Source organism: Dreissena polymorpha, chromosome 6 (assembly GCF_020536995.1).
Source record: "Dreissena polymorpha isolate Duluth1 chromosome 6, UMN_Dpol_1.0, whole genome shotgun sequence".
Classification (NCBI taxonomy): Eukaryota; Metazoa; Mollusca; class Bivalvia; order Myida; family Dreissenidae; genus Dreissena; species Dreissena polymorpha.
Genome location: NC_068360.1, coordinates 98,426,656 through 98,445,648, shown reverse-complemented (window position 1 = coordinate 98,445,648; position 18,993 = coordinate 98,426,656). Strand labels below are relative to the sequence as shown.

General features: G+C 34.9%; 1 long non-coding RNA gene across 1 annotated transcript; it reads right to left on the bottom strand.

The window, feature by feature from the left end:
- LOC127834662 (uncharacterized) lies at positions 1–3,875 on the bottom strand. Its single transcript, XR_008028041.1, has 6 exons — positions 3,546–3,875; positions 3,339–3,388; positions 2,607–2,672; positions 1,650–2,328; positions 1,260–1,304; positions 1–1,044 (listed from the first exon to the last, which is right to left on the bottom strand). It is a non-coding gene; the product is annotated as an uncharacterized LOC127834662 (long non-coding RNA).
- Positions 3,876–18,993: the final 15,118 nt, after the last annotated feature.

Here is an 18,993-nt window from a genome sequence, read left to right as displayed (position 1 = left end):
GTATGAGTTTGAGCGCTCATTAACCTGTTTAACCTGCCCAGTAGTTAACATTGACCGTTCCAAAGCGGTGACACCGGCTTTATTGTACTCTTTTTGTATTTTGTTTCGTTTTGTGCCGTTCTGTTTTGGCAATTCATCACCTGCCATGAATAAAGGACCACGTACGTATGTATAATACAGGGTAAGATCTTTGATCCCAAAAGGTACATGGTGCTGCTAGAAAGAAGCACGGGGGCGATTCGGAACAGAAACTGACATATTCATATAATATCCAGGTATTTTATTAATCAAATATAAACATATTGTCATTAAGAAACAAATTACCTATGGAAAAACGTATGATTGCGTCACTATACACACGCACATACGTTTGCAAATGTTTTGCTAAGATTTGCAGTAGATTTACGCTTGTTGCAAGAAAGATATTTATTTTTGCATGCATTTATTATTGCATGTAGAATACGCATTTAATCCGAATGCGCCAACTCTTGTAAGTTGACAAAATGACACCTCCATTATGATGGCTTTTTACCCTTCTAAGACAGTGAAGGAATATTATTTTGGCGATGTGCGGAGGTGTTTATCAATAATTATTTATTAAATTTCATTAAACTTAATATGAATGTGTTCAATCATACTGCGGTGCACGCGTTATTAATTTATTGCCCCTTAATAGATTGAAATTCAGGAAGGTTGTACGTCCGGAGCTATTTCACAGTACCTATTTCACGAAACTTAAAACAAATATACATCATCATTCGCCGATATTGTTTCTGTGTGGTTCTCCGTCCTTCCACTTTCAATGTCCGGAGCTGTGTGACAGTAACTATTGCATGAAAGTCTATAAAACTTAAATGTCATCATACTGCAGTGGTGCACACTTAAGTTCTGTCCGGATCGATAACTCAACAGTTAACAGTAAACCGGTGTCTGTAATGCAACGATCCCACTTTTGTCCTTACACATCTTCCGACCGTACGGTGTTGTCAGCCATGTTGAACTTTTCTGCAGGATGTTAGCGTCTTTGTGTTCACCAGGCTTTACCTTTGAAATAGATTGCAACAAAATCCAATCTGGTACGACATATTGACTAGGATTCTCACACAGTTTTTGAGTACCATGAAAGTTGTGATATTCGCTACAAGAAAACTTGCTTTTTAACATGAATATACATCTACTATCCAGAAAAATTTCTTACATGAAATTTCATGAGCACCTACAATTTCATCTGTAAAATTTATGTTCCGTGTTTTACTTACGTCTATCTGCTAGGGCGCTTGATCAATATTCTTTTATGCTCGAGCCTGCATTAAAAACCCCAAAATATTTGTGAAAATGAACTAAAAACACATCAAGTTACATAACAAGTCAAACTTTTAAAGTGTCAAAGGCTACGAAGACACTTATAAGTAATTGTTTTATTTCGATGATACGATAAACTTTTACTAATCATAAATTGCCTGTGACTAGTAATTGTATTAATGGCTTGGTTATGCTAAAACACGTTACAGATATCTCTTTAAACCATTTTGTAAAACGTAAATCCGACATTTTCTATGACATTTATACGAAAAGAAAAACCTAATATGACTGCTATATTTTTTTACAAAACTGATCATTGTAGTATTAATGATATGGACAATACATACGGTGAGTTGTTGCCAGGCTATATGCTGTGAAAATACTTTTGGCCACCGTTCGTTGCAGAGCCTCTGTGGCCTCTTTATAACTACATCCAGTCGCGTGCAGTTTTATGATATGAAACAAACGATTATGAGAATATTTAACAAATTTTACATACATGTACTGTGAAATATTTTCTGTACGAATATGTAGTTTACTTTGACACCAAAGAAGAAAATAATTATTGTATGACATTCGAAACCGATATACTTTTTTCAATTAATTATATAACTTTAAATTTTTGCCTTTATTATTTATATTGTTCGGACTCGCCTTTAAAAAAAACGCGTAAAAAATAAAACGGGATTCTATGTCTATTGACAGTCTAACAGGCATGTTATATGGAGATATTGTACATTTTAAGAATTTGTTCTTCCCATTAACATTTAAAATATTTACATTTGACGAATTAAATTTACACAAACACAGCGCAAGTTTATACTTTCGTGAATAAAATGTGGTTGTGCACAAAATGAACAAAATGTTACGCACTCTTATAAATAAAATCATGTTTTGAAAACGTATATATTATTGTAAGATAATACTTGTTACAAAAAATAATCAAAGACCATACTCTTTACCTCTTGCATGATCACTGAACACGCTTCCTTGACGAGGACGGATTCTGTATACGATGAAACTAGTCTGTAATTTAATATAGAAATGGTATTGGTTTTAATTTTTATAAGTTTAAGTTTAGTTTTTAACAAATGTTGATGACAGTCTCGATCGAGCACGACCTTAGATGTATATCTTTCCACATACTTATTTTTAACCTTTACAAAATCGGTCATATGCAATATTATGTTTATTTTTCACTTTTCTAAATCCATTGTAAACGGCCCAATGATTATGTTATGGCTGACTGGAATAGTTCATGAAAAAAATCAATACTCAATAAAAAAAAATATAATACGAAATACCTTTTGTTCTTCTTGTAAGCTGATTTCAGCTTTTCGTTAGCTACGAGCTTTACCAAAGGGTGGTTCCTGTAAATGTCGTCATTATTGACAGTTTAAGTAAGCAATCAATTTCCCATGTTTTGTGAAATTTGTATGAAATCAAAGAAAGGGAAAGTTTTACATTGTGTATGGTACCGTTTGTCAGGAGAAATTGTGAATAAGCGAATAACACATATTTTTTCTTTACAATCGAACCTCGACTTTTATCGTTGATTGATTCAAAATATTTCGGCTCTTATCCTAAATATAAAGTGGTTATATAAATAAGGGAACACAGATAGCTTTCAATATAATTGGTATTTTGAATGCCAAGCGCTTATGCAATATACAGTTGCCATTGCTAGGCATTGTACTGTACGAAGTGCCTGTTCGTAATGCAACCGGATCATTGCGATACTTTGGTCTTTACGAATTTCTCATATAGAGTTTATCTATTTCGTTCGGAGCTCATAGAATTCGAAGTAGCTATTGACTTTGGGCAAGTAACAGACGCATCAAGACCAATTCCACAACACCGTCACACATAGGTTTCGGTGGCAAGAGCGAGTTCGAATACTACGCCGTTTACAAAGCTTTTCTGCTGTTAAAGTCAGTTTTTGTAAGCATTAACGCACATTTTGAATAAGCTTAGTATATCAGTGCATTGAATTTAATTGCAGAAAAGCTACCTTATTTATGACAATTACAACTTACCCGTTTTCTGAAAAGGTATCTTGGATGTTTTTCTCCACGACAGTCAGTGCCTGAATTACATGAGGAAAAAACTGATAAAAAAGAACCAAATGATTATAGCATGTACACTGTTTCAAGAGTATGACAATATGTTAATGAAATTGTGCATTAATATTTGAATATGATAATCAATAGGCATGCAACGGAGAGTAATGTATGAATTAATACCTCTAACGTGAAAACGCAAAATCCATATCCATGGAACTTTTTGGTGCCGCGTCTACGTTTGTAATAAATTTGCAATGGTTAAGCAACCACAAAACGTCACTGAAATATATATAAAAAAAGATCGGAATGAAATGGCGATAGAACTTCGACCAAATTCCTATGAACTTATGTGATCCAATGAAGAGTAAAATATATATGACTTTCTTTTACATTATTGTAACCACTAGAACATGTAGAAATCCTATGAAACCATTGCTCACCTGTCTTCCACCGTCGATGTGACAATGGAAAATCACGTTTTGTATGCCACAGGGACCTAGATAGCATTTAATGTTGCCATAGTCGACTTGCAGTAATGAACAGTGATGACATTTTAAGAGTCATTTACTGTGGCCATAGTCGACTTGCAGTAATGAACAGTGGTGACATTTTAAGAGTCATTTACTGTGGCCATAGTCGACTTCCAGTAATAAAAAAGGGTGTCATTTTAAGTCATTTACTGTGGCCATAGTCGACTTGCAGTAATGAACGATGGTGTCATTTTAAGAGTCATTTACTGTGGCCATAGTCGACTTGCAGTAATGAACAGAGGTGACATTTTAAGAGTCATTTACTGTGGCCATAGTCGACTTGCAGTAATGTACGATGGTGTCATTTTAAGAGTCATTTACTGTGGCCATAGTCGACTTGCAGTAATGAACAGTGGTGACATTTTAAAAGGCATTTACTGTGGCCATAGTCGACTTTCAGAAATGAACAATGGTGTCTTTTTAAGAGTCATTTACAGTAGCCATAGTCGACTTTTAGTAATGACCGACGGTGTTATTTTAAGAGTCATTTACTGTGGCCATAGTCGACTTTCAGTAATGAACGATGGTGTTATTTTAAGAGTCATTTACTGTGGCCATAGTTGACTTTTATTAATGAACGATGGTGTTATTTTAAGAGTCATTTACTGTGGCCATAGTCGACTTTTAGTAATGAACAATGGTGTCATTTTAAGAGTCATTTACTGTGGCCATTGTCGACTTGTAGTAATGAACGATGGTGTCATTTTAAGGGTCATTTACTGTCGCCATAGTCGACTTGTAGCAATGAACGATGGTGTCATTTTAAGAGTCATTTACTGTAGCCATAGTCGAATTGCAGTAATGAACGATGGTGTCATTTTAAGAGTCATTTACTGTGGCCATAGTCGACTTTTAGTAATGAACGATGGTGTCATTTTAAGAGTCTTTTACTGCGGCCATAGTTGACTAGCAGTAATGAACGATGGTGTCATTTGAAGAATCATTTACTGTGGCCATAGTCGACTTGCAGTAATGAACAGTGGTAACATTTTAAGAGTCATTTACTGTGGCCATAGTCGACTTGCAGTAATGTACAATGGTGTCATTTTAAGAGTCATTTACTGTGGCCATAGTCGACTTGCAGTAATGTACAATGGTGTCATTTTAAGAGTCATTTACTGTGGCCATAGTCGAATTGCAGTAATGAACGATGGTGTTATTTAATGAGTCATTTACTGTGGCCATAGTCGACTTTTAGTAATGAACGATGGTGTCATTTTAAGAGTCTTTTACTGTGGCCATAGTCGACTTGCAGTAATGAACAGTGGTGACATTTTAAGAATCATTTACTGTGGCCATAGTCGACTTGCAGTAATAAACAGTGGTGACATTTTAAGAGTCATTTACTGTGGCCATCGTCGACGTTTAGTAATGAACGATGGTGTTATTTTAAGAGTCATTTACTGTGGCCATAGTCGAATTGCAGTAATGAACAGTGGTGACATTTTAAGAGTCATGTACTGTGGCCATAGTCGACTTCCAGTAATGAACGGTGGTGTCATTTTAAGAGTCATTAACTGTGGCCATAGTCGAATTGCAGTAATGAACGATGGTGTAGTTTTAAGAGTAATTTACTGTGGCCTTAGTCGACTTTCAGTAATGAACGATTGTGTCATTTTAAGAGTTATTTACTGTGGCCATAGTCGACTTTTAGTAATGAACGATGGTGTCATTTTAAAAGGCATTTACTGTGGCCATAGTCGACTTGCAGTGATGAACAGTGGTGACATTTTGAGAGTCATCTACTGTAGCCATAGTCGACTTTCAGAAATGAACGATAGTGTTATTTTAAGAGTCATTTACTGTGGCCATAGTCGACTTTCAGTAATGTACGATGGTGTCATTTTAAGAGGCATTTACTGTGGCCATAGTCAAATAGCAGTAATGAACGATGGTGTCATTTAAAGAGTCATTTACTGTGGCCATAGTCGACTTGCAGTAATGAACAGTGGTGACATTTTAAGAGTCATTTACTGTGGCCATAGTCGACTTGCAGTAAATTACGATGGTGTCATTTTAAGAGTCATTTACTGTAGCCATAGTCGAAATGCAGTAATGAACGATGGTGTCATTTTAAGAGTCATTTACTGTGGTCATAGTCGACTTTCAGTAACAAACGATGGTGTCATTTTAAGAGTCATTTACTGTGGCAATAGTCGAATTGCAGTAATGAACAGTGGTGACATTTTAAGAGTCATTTACTGTGGCCATAGTCGACTTCCAGTAATGAACGGTGGTGTCATTTTAAGAGTCATTTACTGTGGCCATAGTCGACTTGCCGTTATGAACGATGGTCCCATTTTGAGAGTCATTTACTGTGGCCATAGTCGAATTTCAGTAACGAACGATGGTGTTATTTTAAGAGTCATTTACTGTGGCCATAGTTGACTGGAAGTAATGAACGATGGTGTCATTTTAAGAGTCATTTACTGTGGCCATAGTCGACTTTTAGTAATGAACGATGGTGTCATTTTAAGAGTCCTTTACTGTGGCCATAGTCGACTTGCAGTAATGAACGATGGTGTCATTTAAAGAGTCATTTACTGTGGCCATAGTCGACTTGCAGTAATGTACGATGGTGTCATTTTAAGAGGCATTTACTGTGGCCATAGTCGACTAGCAGTAATGAACGATGGTGTCATTTAAAGAGTCATTTCCTGTGGCCATAGTAGACTTTTATTAATGAACGATGGTGTTATTTTAAGAGTCATTTACTGTGGCCATAGTCGAATTGCAGTAATGAACGATGGTGTCATTTTAAGAGTCATTTACTGTGGCCATAGTCGACTTTAAGTAATGAACGATGGTGTCATTTTAAGAGTCTTTTACTGCGGCCATAGTTGACTAGTAGTAATGAACGATGGTGTCATTTTAAGAGACATTTACTGTGGCCATAGTCGACTTGCAGTAATGAACAGTGGTGACATTTTAAGAGTCATTTACTGTGGCCATATTCGACTTGCAGTAATGTACGATGGTGTCATTTTAAGAGTCATTTACTTTGGCCATATTCGACATGCAGTAATGAACAGTGCTGACATTTTAAGAGTAATTTACTGTGGCCATAGTCGACTTTCAGTGATGAACGATGGTTTCGTTTTAAGAGTCATTTACTGTGGCCATAGTCGACTTTTAGAAATGAACGATGGTGTTATTTTAAGAGTCATTTACTGTGGCCATAGTCGACTTGCAGTAATGAACAATGGTGTCATTTAAAGAGTCATTTACTGTGGCCATAGTCGACTTGCAGTAATGTACGATGGTGTCATTTTAAGAGGCATTTACTGTGGCCATAGTCGACTAGCAGTAATGAACGATGGTGTCATTTTAAGAGTCATTTACTGTGGCCATAGTCGACTTGAAGTTATGAAAACTGGTGTCTTTTTAAGAGTCATTTACCGTGGCCTTAGTCGACTTGCAGTAATGAACGATGGGGACATTTTAAGAGCCATTAGCTGTGGCTATAGTCGACTTTCAGTAATGAACGATGGTGTCATTTTAAGAGTGATTAACTGTGGCCATAGTCTACTTGCAGTAATGAACAATTGTGTCATTTTAAGAGTCATTTGCTGTGGTCATAGTCGACTTTCATTAATGAACAGTGGTGACATTTTTAGAGTAATTTACTGTAGCTATATTTGACTTGCAGTAACGAAAAATTGTTTCATTTTCAGAGTCATTCACTGTGGCCATAGTCGACTTGAAGAAATGAGCAATGTTGTCATTTAAATAGTTATTTACTGTGGCCTTAGTCGACTTGCAGTAGCGCTCATCACATGCACGCGCACTATCATGTTGCCTGATTATATATTTATTATCGATGTACATTAAACTTATAAACCATACGTGTAGTTTATTTATTTATTAAGTACACCATACACATCCATATTTGACCATTGCAGATAGAAGACTAGTACCAGTACATATAATTTCATTCGTATTTAAGAATGAAATTTATGTTATTACTATTTACTTTTTATCTTTTAGTCCTCGGACGTCTTTCTAAAACTAAATGTTTTATAACCGGTCTTTCTCTTCCATAATCGGTATTTCTCGTGTATGGCCATACATCTATTTTCCATAGCCGAAACAGCCAATCGAAACAGGGGACGAAACAGCCAATGGAATCAGGAAAATGGAAAAGAGTGTTTCCCAACAATAACAGTAGAAGACAATTTTAGTTGCGAAACGTTGAAAAATTGAGTACATGTGTCACGGTTGTTGAGTGAAATAGTGTTATTTTCAACTGTGTATGAAGCATGTGAACTGGTAGTTGAATAACCGAATTGTTGGTGGAAATGGAATTTAGAAATATATCTAATAATTCATCATCGTGTAGAATAATCATCACATTAATTCTACGCTAAACTAGCACTTTCTATGATATGTCTGTCTTTGTGTAAGTGTAGTAATGTACAGCCGTGAAAACAGGTTCCACATAATTTTGGTATGACTCTGGTATCATGGCTGACTGTTGCACTCGGAATAGTTGGAATTAAATGAAAATAAAACATTCCATATCTCATAAAAAAGGGCATATTAGCCAAAAGTTTCTTTGTCCTAGCACGACATACTTGTTTATGAAGCCAAACTAAGAAAGGTGTTTAAACAGAACATGCCTATTTTTGGCTCTTCTCAGAAGTAAGGAATATTGTTTATCAGAATAACACATTTTTTCTCTTGATTTGAGGAAACACAAATTCAAAACATGCAATATGAAGATGTCCTCGTTATAAAAGTAAGATACGTTAAACAAAAATAGATCGTTGTAAAGTATGTTAAATACATAGATAAGAACTAAATATTACACTAAATGAGGGCTATACATGTTATATCGTTTAAGAAAACAATCACATTTCTTACCATCAACACGTTTTTTTTTTAAGTTTTGCCTAAAATCCGATTTTTTAAAAATATACACAGAACTCGTCAGATACGTTAACTTGTTTGTATGTTTCTTGTAACTTAGACTTGATATGCAAGGCACAAATACACGAAATTCATATCATGGTATCATCCTTTTCGAAGGAAAACATTAAAACTACACAAAAAGTGTTTACTACTTCTCTCTGGGTAGCTTTTTAGCAAATGTACATCAAATACGTTAATGTCAAATACGTTAAATCGATTAATTACAATACATTTTCCAACCCGTTTGGTGCCTCTGAAATTAAGATTTCGTCACACTATGACGTAATTGTGTTTCGTCACTGTTCTACAAAGCATCTAACGTTAGAGCCACGTCGTCGCTCGAATCGTATGTTTACTGCGCGTGCATACGGCGGAAAATATTAAGTGTGGATGGTGTTTGATATAAGCAGAGGTAAGTTGTGATTTATGCTTCGATTTACTTTGATAACCACCTTTTGGTAGAAAAGTATGCAACGCAAAAGCAATTTACATGCGGCAATAGAAATATAAACCCAAATATAAACGATTCGATGTATTTAACGTATCTGATGAACAACTTTAACGTATCTGATTTTAATAAATATGTTTTAATCGAGTTTTCACAATTTCCTCAATGGTTTTTACCAAATGGGTTACATATTGCTAGCATTAACCACCATTATATGAAGCATTGTCAAATATATACGAAACAATAACCTTCTCGCTTTTCAATATAACGTATCTGATGTCATTTTCGTTCTTTCAGAAAGATGGTCAAAACAGCAGCAGAATACCAGAAAGCGTACAGAGAACGCAAAAAGGCAAGAGATGAAACCTTTTTAGAGAAGGAAAGAGCCAGAGCAAAAGGATATAGAAAGCCGATACTCGCCAAAACAAAGAAAGACCAAGCCTTGATAAGAGAAAGAAATAAACAGTATAGCCAGAAGTACCGTGATAGACAAAGACCTTAAAGCAAACCCAAGATAGAAGTACCACAATAACGACTGAGGCTGAAGAGAAATCCGAAGAGGACGAGCACTCCAATGTTGTTTCAAGTACATCCAGTGAACCTGTTGCAAGAGCAAAGCGAGGCCAATCAACACTTTTGGTTAAACTATCATTTCCTCAGAAACGAAGAAACACACGGAAATCAGATGCACTCAAAAGAGCTCACAGCAAAATCCAAAGGCTCAATGGACAGATATCTTCGCTTACAAGAAACAAAAACAAGTGGGCGAAACGATGCCAGAGGATTTCTAAAAAGATTATACTCTCGGCTGAAGCTGACGGCATCACCACAGCTGCCAACAATGAACAATCATTGACACCAAAAAGCAAGACAATAGTAGAATTGAGACGAGATGGAGTAAGTCCGAGAAAGCTACCGAAATCTGTTGTAAAGAAGCTAGTGCTGTCCAATGCAATATTCAATTGGGCAAAGGGAAGTTCTGTTAACATCAAGTACCGTTTCTACACCACCGATGACGTTGACACAACTGCTGCTGAAATCCAGAAAACGAATCCTCTTCCAATGCAAGGTACAATGAAAGCACACGCTGTGTTTCCTAAAGACGGTGGCTTGTTCTCAAGAGAGGTATCCTGCTATTAAAAATCTTGTATCATTGGTGACACTCTATGCAATGGCTGGATATGGCATGGTATGGCAAGGAAGGTAGCCGAATTTATAGATGATGTTAATCATGAAATGGAACCCACCCCTGCAGCTATACCAATGGCTGTACCTGCAGAACTAGACGTGGTCCCCAAGAAAGGTGACTTTGTGGCTGCCGTCTATGAAGGGGTCTGGTACGTTGGAAAAGTTCTTAAGGTTGACGAATCGGATGGCGATGCTAAAATTTCCTTTATGAAAAAAGCTCGTGTAAGCACATCCGTTGAAAAATTCAAATGGCCGCAGCCTCCAGATAAGATATGGGTCAAATTCAACCAGATTCTTTGTAACGTCAATGAACCAGAGCCTGTTGGAAAGTCCGGAAGAGAATTCAAATTAGGAGAAGACGATCACGAACTAATTTGCCAGATATTTCAGATGAAATAACTTAACGGCATCAGATACGTTAAAAGTGTCGCGTTGTTAAAATCCATGTTCCACGTTTATATATCCGTTCAAAGTTAATTAAGTGTATACTTTATCGAAAGTATACCGTTTCTTTAGGCAAATGTTGCATTTATAAACGATTACCATTTTCAATAAAAATTTCAGTTTCATACATCAGATACGTTAAATGATAAACACTGTCTCGTATAATAATACCTTTGTTCAAGCATGCACAAACACTTATTTGCGAAAACGTGAAAACACTGAACTATTCTACAAAAGTTTTCACAAACAAATGTATGAACCAATAACAGTGTTAACCTTAAAAACAAAGTGTGTTTAGTTGACAAAAAAAATACGGCATGTATATTGTTATGTAAGAATGGCGCATTTGTTATTGTTCACCCTTAATTTGTTTTACACTTTGTTTATTTCTTTGGGGAAGGTTCACGTGTAGGAAATACGTCCATCGCAAGGTTCTTATACCACGAAAACGACTGCTTACTGCTTTTCACAACAGGCAGTCGTATTTAACGTTTCTGACGTATACATTTTAAGTGATACTACAGCATGTCGGTTTTTGGAAAAATCGAGATGGGTTTGGGTCCCCTGGTGTTTGAATCTTGACACCAATACTTCATGCTATTCAAAAATGACAAACACATGCATAAAATCATTTTTTGATTTTTCATCATTTGTGACCACCTAATTAGTGCATTTATCGTAGAATCAATGGGCAGCATCATTTCTGTGGAACATTGCACTATTAAAAAAAAGTGTTTCATAGATATGGTGCTTTTGACATAGTTCACTAACCATCAAGACTGAAATGATTCATGCACACAGGTAAAGTAAATAATTGAATTTGTGCAGAATGTTTTTTTTTTACAAATTATTATTTAATTTGACTAGTTCTGGCTACCATAACTTTAAATGTCGCTTTTTATGATTTTTGACTGGCGCGACTTTACAGGTCTGTCAATACTATATAAACTGTACGCTGAAGTTTCTTTAGCTATAATTTGACCAATTTATTTTAGATTGATTGCACTGAAACTCAAAGTCTAAAGCTTAGTAAGACACTTAAGCCAGTTTTCTGAGAAGAAACAATACTTGTTCAGAGTATAGCAGGCTCATGCGGCCTCTGCCCTGGTTTATTTATTTGGCCTCGGCCTTTAACCTGGGTCGCTTTGATTTCAGGTGTTTAGCCCCCATATCAACAAGGCTCTCGACCCTATATGTAGTTATTTATATTGTTTAAAGATTTTGAGAACCCTCACTCGGTGCCAGTGGGGATAAAACAGGGACCTTGTTATAGCTAGATGAATGCATCAAATATGCCAGCAACACTTTATAATCAATAACTTTATAATTGATGATTCTGTTCTTTTAACTGCATTACTAATTTACAAAAACAATGTGAAACACATTTTTATGCCCCCAAAGGAGGGCATATAGTGATCGCACTGTCCGTCTGTCTATCCGTCACACTTTGCATTTAGGTTTCAAAAAAATGCTCATAACTTCTATGTAGCTTCAGATGTAACATTCATATTTGGTATGCATGTGTATATGGACAAGGCCTTCCCATACACACACAAATTTTGACCCCTTTGACCTTGAACTTAGGGTCGGCTTTTAGGTTTTGAAAAATGCTCATAACTTCTATTAAAGCGTTTATCGGGGGCGTATGTCATCCTACGGAGACAGCTCTTGTTTTTGCTACTGTCCTCTGCACAAACCATGATATATCTGCATATATGCATCCAACCAAATCAGTAAAACTATTTGTCACTTAATTACAGTAAACTTATTGCATGTTAACTTTTCAACAATATATATATACATGTATATATAATTATATATAACAGATCTTGAAAAACACTCGCATCAAACTTCAAATTGTTTTAGTAAATTATAGGCTTTAATTGGTATTGTGACATTGACACCACTCATGCATGCGACTATACAACTATGGAGCACATTATTTATGAGAAATTCCAATACATCAACATATCGTCTTAGATTTAAGGCAGATAATCTAGTGCTTTTTTGCTGCCATTTTTACTATTACACATTTTTTCATTTTATGATATGATGCATTGATCTTGTTTCTAAATTAACCAAGCAATCATGTTAAACTTTTGAAGAAAGATGTTGTCTGATAAATATAGGAAATATAATCACTACAAAGTGAACAAAATTCAGTTGCATACTGTGACCAACAAAGATTCGCCAAAGAGCAATTCAGATCATTATTTAAATTAAATACAAGTAATATGAAAGTCTGCCTATTAGATCCCAGTTAAGACTTATTTGTCAAATCTGCACATTAATTTTCTCTTAGCCATGTAGAATTGGGGACTAAATACCATCAAGTCATGTAAAAAGGAGCAGGGTATAGCACGCTGCTATTGATCTCTTGAGCGTTCACATGAATTTTACGGGTAATTTTCATACAACAAATGATATTTTGTAGTGTAATGATAAAGCATTATGAGCACAAATTATATCTCTTACTAGTGGTGCAAAAATCATTTAAGTGTCACATTTCAAAAGAAAATTTATATAAGAAGGTATTATCAATTGTTAAAACGTTATAAAAGGTTATTTCAATTCACTAAAGCATTTAATTACAAGAACAAGTGCATTTTATGTCCATTACAATACATGTAACAGTATTGGCATTGTATTTATCTGCATTTGATGTGCATTTAATACACTTAAAAATGCAGACAAGACACACTTCTAACAGAAACAAATGTATTTTTTTCTGCATTTTTCCAGCATTAATACTCTTCAAGTGTATTTTTTATCATCCCAAATACACTTTACCAGGAAAAAGGTATGTTAAAATGCATTTTTAGTTTGTTTTAAGTATATTTTCAAATGCATTAAGACACTCTTTTATTTTGCAAAAAATGTTGAACAAAAACTTGAAAATATTTAATATACTAAAGTGTAGTAATAATTAAAGTTTTGTATGAGTATCAAAAACAGTGTCAAATTCATACCAGTGCCTATTTAGTAGCAGTAAGCCTTATATGGTCTACTTGTGGTAGAAATAATGCATTTTGTATAATACAACATACATAAATTAAAAAATATAGCTGCCCATACAGTTCAATACAATGTTCAATTAACTACACTATGCAAAGTTGAAATATGACATCAAGCTTGGAATAATCTTTTCAATAATGAATAATATGCTGTTTTAATTTATAAGTGAAATAGACACTTGCATATAAAAACTGATTTTAAATCAAAACTAAATGTTTAATTTGATTTTTAGCTCCACTGGCCAAAGGTCCTGTGTCCATCGTGCATCCATGCATACACTTTTCCTTTAAACATCTTCTCCTAAACTACTGGTCCAATTCTGATGAAATTTCTTAGGAATGTTCCTGGGGTGTACCTCTTTCAAATTTGTTCAAATTATGCCCCTGGGGTCAAATTTGACTCTGCCCTGGGGGTCACAAAATTGAAAATTTGCTTAAATACAATGTAAGGCCTATTTTGTGAAAACTTTCAAAATCTCCCGTCCATAACCATTGGGCCTAGGGCTATCAAATTTGGTATGTAAAGACATCTAATAGTCCTCTACCAAATTTGTTCAAATTATACCCCTGGGGTCAAATTTGACCCTGCCCAGGGGGTCACAAAATTGAACATATGCATATATAGGGTATATTTTGTGAAAACTTTACAAATCTTCTCATCCATTACCATTGGCCTAGGGCTACCAAATTTGGTATGTAGTGGCATCTTATAGTCCTCTACCAAGTTTGTTCAAATTATGCCCCTGGGGTCAAGTTTGACCCTGCCCCGAGGGTCACAAAATTGAACATATGCTTATATAAGGCCTATTTTGTGAAAACTTCAAAAAATTTCTTGTCAATAACAATCCGGCCCAGGGCTATCAAATTTGGTATATAGTGACATCTAATAGTCCTCTACCAAATTTGTTCAAATTTAATCCCTAGGGTCAAATTTGACCCATTCCCCGGGGGTCACAAAATTGAACATATGCTTATATAATGCCTATTTTGTGATAACTTAAAAAAAAATCTTGTCCATAACCATTAAGCCTAGGGCTACACAATTTGGTATGTAGTGACATTGTATAGTCCTCTACTTAGTTTGTTCAAATTATGCCCCAGGGGTCAAATTTGACCCTGCCCCGGTGGCCACAAAATCAATTTTATGCTTATATAGTGCCTTTTTTGTGAAAATTTTAAAACTCTTCTTGTCCTTAACCATAAGGCATAGGGCTACCAAATTTGGTATGTAGTGACATGTTATAGTTCTCTACCAAGTTTGTTCAAATTATGCCCCTTGGGTCAAATTTGACCCTGCCCGGGGTCACAAAACTGAACATACGCTTATATGGGGCCTATTTTGTGAAAACTTTAAAAATCTTGTTGTCCATAACCATTGGGCCTAGGGCTACCAAATTTGGTATGTAGTGACATCTAATAAACCTCTACCAAATTTGTTCAAATAATGCCTCTGGGGTCAACTTTGACCCTGCCCCGGGGGGTCACAAAATTGAATAAACGCTTTTAAAGCGCCTATTTTGTGAAATCTTTAAAAATCTTCTTGTCGAAAACCATTTGGACTATGGCTACCAAATTTGGTATACAGTAACATCTTATAGTCCTCTACCAAGTTTGTTCAAATTATGCCCTTTGGGTCAAATTTGATCCTGACCCGCATGTCACAAAATTGAACATTATATACGCTTATATCTTGCTTATTTTGTGAAAACTTTTAAAATATTCTTGTCCTTAACTCTAGGACCTAGGGCTACCACATTTTGTATGTAGTGAGATATAGTAGTCCTCTACAAAGTTTTCTCAAATTATGCCCCTGGGGTTAAATTTGACCCAGCCCAGAAGGTCACAAAAGTGTACATGTGCTTAAATAGGGCCTATACATGTATTTAAGTATTTGCACATGCAGAGAAATTTGTTTCAGCCTTTTTTTCAGCAGTGGAGTGATACAGGGCCATCATGGCCCTCTTGTTTAAATACTCAAAAAATGAAACCGTGTTCATGCTTGCATGAACACAGTTTATAAATGCTGTCAGAATTATAAAATATGCAATTACTATAAATACAAATGCCAGGGAAAAGTGCTTTTTGTACTAAAAAATTCGAATGAATATTACAATAATACATTCTGAATACTTTAGTATGTAATTAACAGTTTTTGTCTGAGAAAATCACTAAATTTTATATATTTATTCAAATTCACATAAATCATATTTCAAAAACACATCATTACTTCAAATCCTTTCACACAATACTGTAAAAAATGCACAGTTTCTGATTGTTATTGATTCTTTATTAATTTATACATGTACCATTTTTTAATCTTGATGCATCCTCAATTGTATAATGCACATCTTAATATGTTTTAACAATTATAATATAAAGATTAAGGCTGACTCAGTAAAATAATAATCCATGATTTCTGCAGTACTTGCAGACAAAATAGGAATACTGCTGTGATATTATCTATCTATCTAATGGGATATGAATTTGGCTTCAATAGAAAAAAATCAAAGCATACACATGTATAAAATGTGTATGTGTATATTAGTTAAACTTAAATTGATTGACCATCGATAAAAAGATATTATAATATATGTATGTATATATATATCCTTGTAAAACTAAAAATTAAATATGTATGTTTCTATTACATCATTTAGGACTTTTATTTTCAGACAAAGTAGAGTGAAGCTTAAACACAGTATCCAATTGTAACAGTCAATTTTGGGAAAATCAACCTTATAATTATTTTCTGTGTTGGCCAATGTCATAATTGGTATAAAATGTATATTGAACTGGAAGTTTTCTTTATTTTAAATGATAACATTTGCTTGGTCAGCCATAATTGTCACAATCAAGTGGTCTTTTTACACTGTAGTTTTCTCACTGACTATGGGTTTGTTCTGAGAATGAGCCACACAAAGTATTGTTGGGGAGATGAGTTGTCAATTTTATGTTTATCAGTCTTTCATAATCCAGTATACCTGTAAAAAGGGAATTTGTAACTAATAATCACACAATATACACAATTAAAATTGTATGCATTTAGATTTATTTAGTACAGCACATTAATCATTTTCCAAAAATATGTAGCAACATTACATTATATAATGCTGCAATACTAAAGTAATTTACTAATTAAAGGTCGCTGATGTGTAATGGATGTGGTGTCCACCTAATGATCTGGAGGTCACTGGTTTGATCCCCAGTGTGGGAGCATTCTTAAGAAATCTCCAAGAGACACCCAAGTACTGGTTCTAGGCCCAGGAAACGAACTCAAGAGCATTTCACATACATGTACGTAGTTAGTACTTTAAATTTAATCAAACTAAAAATGGGTTAAAACTAACAACTGAAACCCTTATTAATACATTTTATTTTGAATCAAGCAAATGTGCAAATTCATTAAAAATAATGAGTTAACTATAAAAATTCTACTTTAAAGTAATCATGGTAATTTAGATCATTTTCAGAATATTTAATGATGATACAATTATATATTCCCTAAATGATAAAAATAAAACATGTAATGTTAATTTATGAAAAAAACGTTGTAATTTTATCAATATCATGGTAATTACAACTAGATACAGGCAATTAGATCAGAAACGTGCATTAATTATATTAACCCAGGACATTGCAAACAGCGTAAACCCAGATGAGACGCCGCATGATGCGGCGTCTCATCTGGGTCTGCGCTGTTTGCTTAAAGAAATTTCTGTAAGAAATATTCTAAATATAGAAATAAATATACCAGACACCCCTACTTTTGGAAATAAATTGATCCAATTTAAAAGGATGGGAGAGTCCACTGGGCATAAATGGGACAACCCAGACATTAACGTTCTATACATGACCTGTCATAAAAGGTATTTTTTAGCCAGTACTACATTCGGCAATGATAGTCTGTATTGCATACATATTCCAACGTCTATTATCGATTCGCTTCCTCAAACTGAACAAATATTTAATGTTTACATCGCGAAACGTAATGCATTCAGTTTCACTTTCGGTTTGGTTGGTTTTGTAAACACCGTAATTTCATCTTAAAAATTGGATGATAGGGTGATTAAATAATACTGGAAAAGTAAATCACTTGGATAATAGGTCAAAATGCAACACAAATGAACGTTAATAGTGCTCTTAATATCAAAGTTTCGGTAAAAAGTTTGGCGCTAGTTCAACGCGCATGTATACAGCCTCATAACAATAGACTGACAACCTTTTGGGTAGTAAAGTAGTAATACAAGGCAATATGGCGACCGTTAGCCACGAGGCCTATCTTACGGAGGAATCCGAGATAGCCGATGTATCACGATTGTGTCTTGTTGGTAACTATATACTTTATTGTGTGACGCAAAGGCTATTAATAGAAAGTACGTTAAGCATTTTACATTACTTCAGCTCGAAGTTTATCGAGTAGCTTCACTGCCGGTAAGTTAATTGCTTTTAAGAAAACTTTTGCAATCTTGTTAATGTTTACTTAAACAGTTTGTTATGAAGTTTGTTTCTATGACAAAATAATGTAAATGTATATCATGAAAATATTTGCTCTTACACAAACATATTTGTTTTGTTTTTGTTTAAAAGAGAGTTTGAAAACAAAACTGCAAAACCAATTCAGAAGTACGTGCTTTGAAAGGGGACTTTTCACGTTTTGGTAAATTGACAAAATTACAAAAAAATCAAATTCGCAAATTTTTAATGTAGTTATAATATTTTTGAGCAAACAGTGATACTTAACATTTACCAGTTGGACGCAAGGGAGAGGGGCTGACCAGCTTTTACGAAAGCGGCCATGACTTTTTATTCGAGTTAAGCGAATACCTCTGTGTATAAGATGGGATAAATCTGCTCACAATAGCAGACGACATTGAAGTGTACAGGATGAATACATGTGCACATCCAGGACACTGTATACTATTTCTAGAAAGACCAGCGCACAGAAGATTGACAATCATCCACAATGCTCTATGTGGTAATGGCAGGGGAGACATTATATTAAGTAGTGGTTTATTTGTAGACGAATGGAAAGCACTTGACCGTAGATATCCACAATATACTTGCAGTGAAAAGATAGTGCACTATGAACGCGC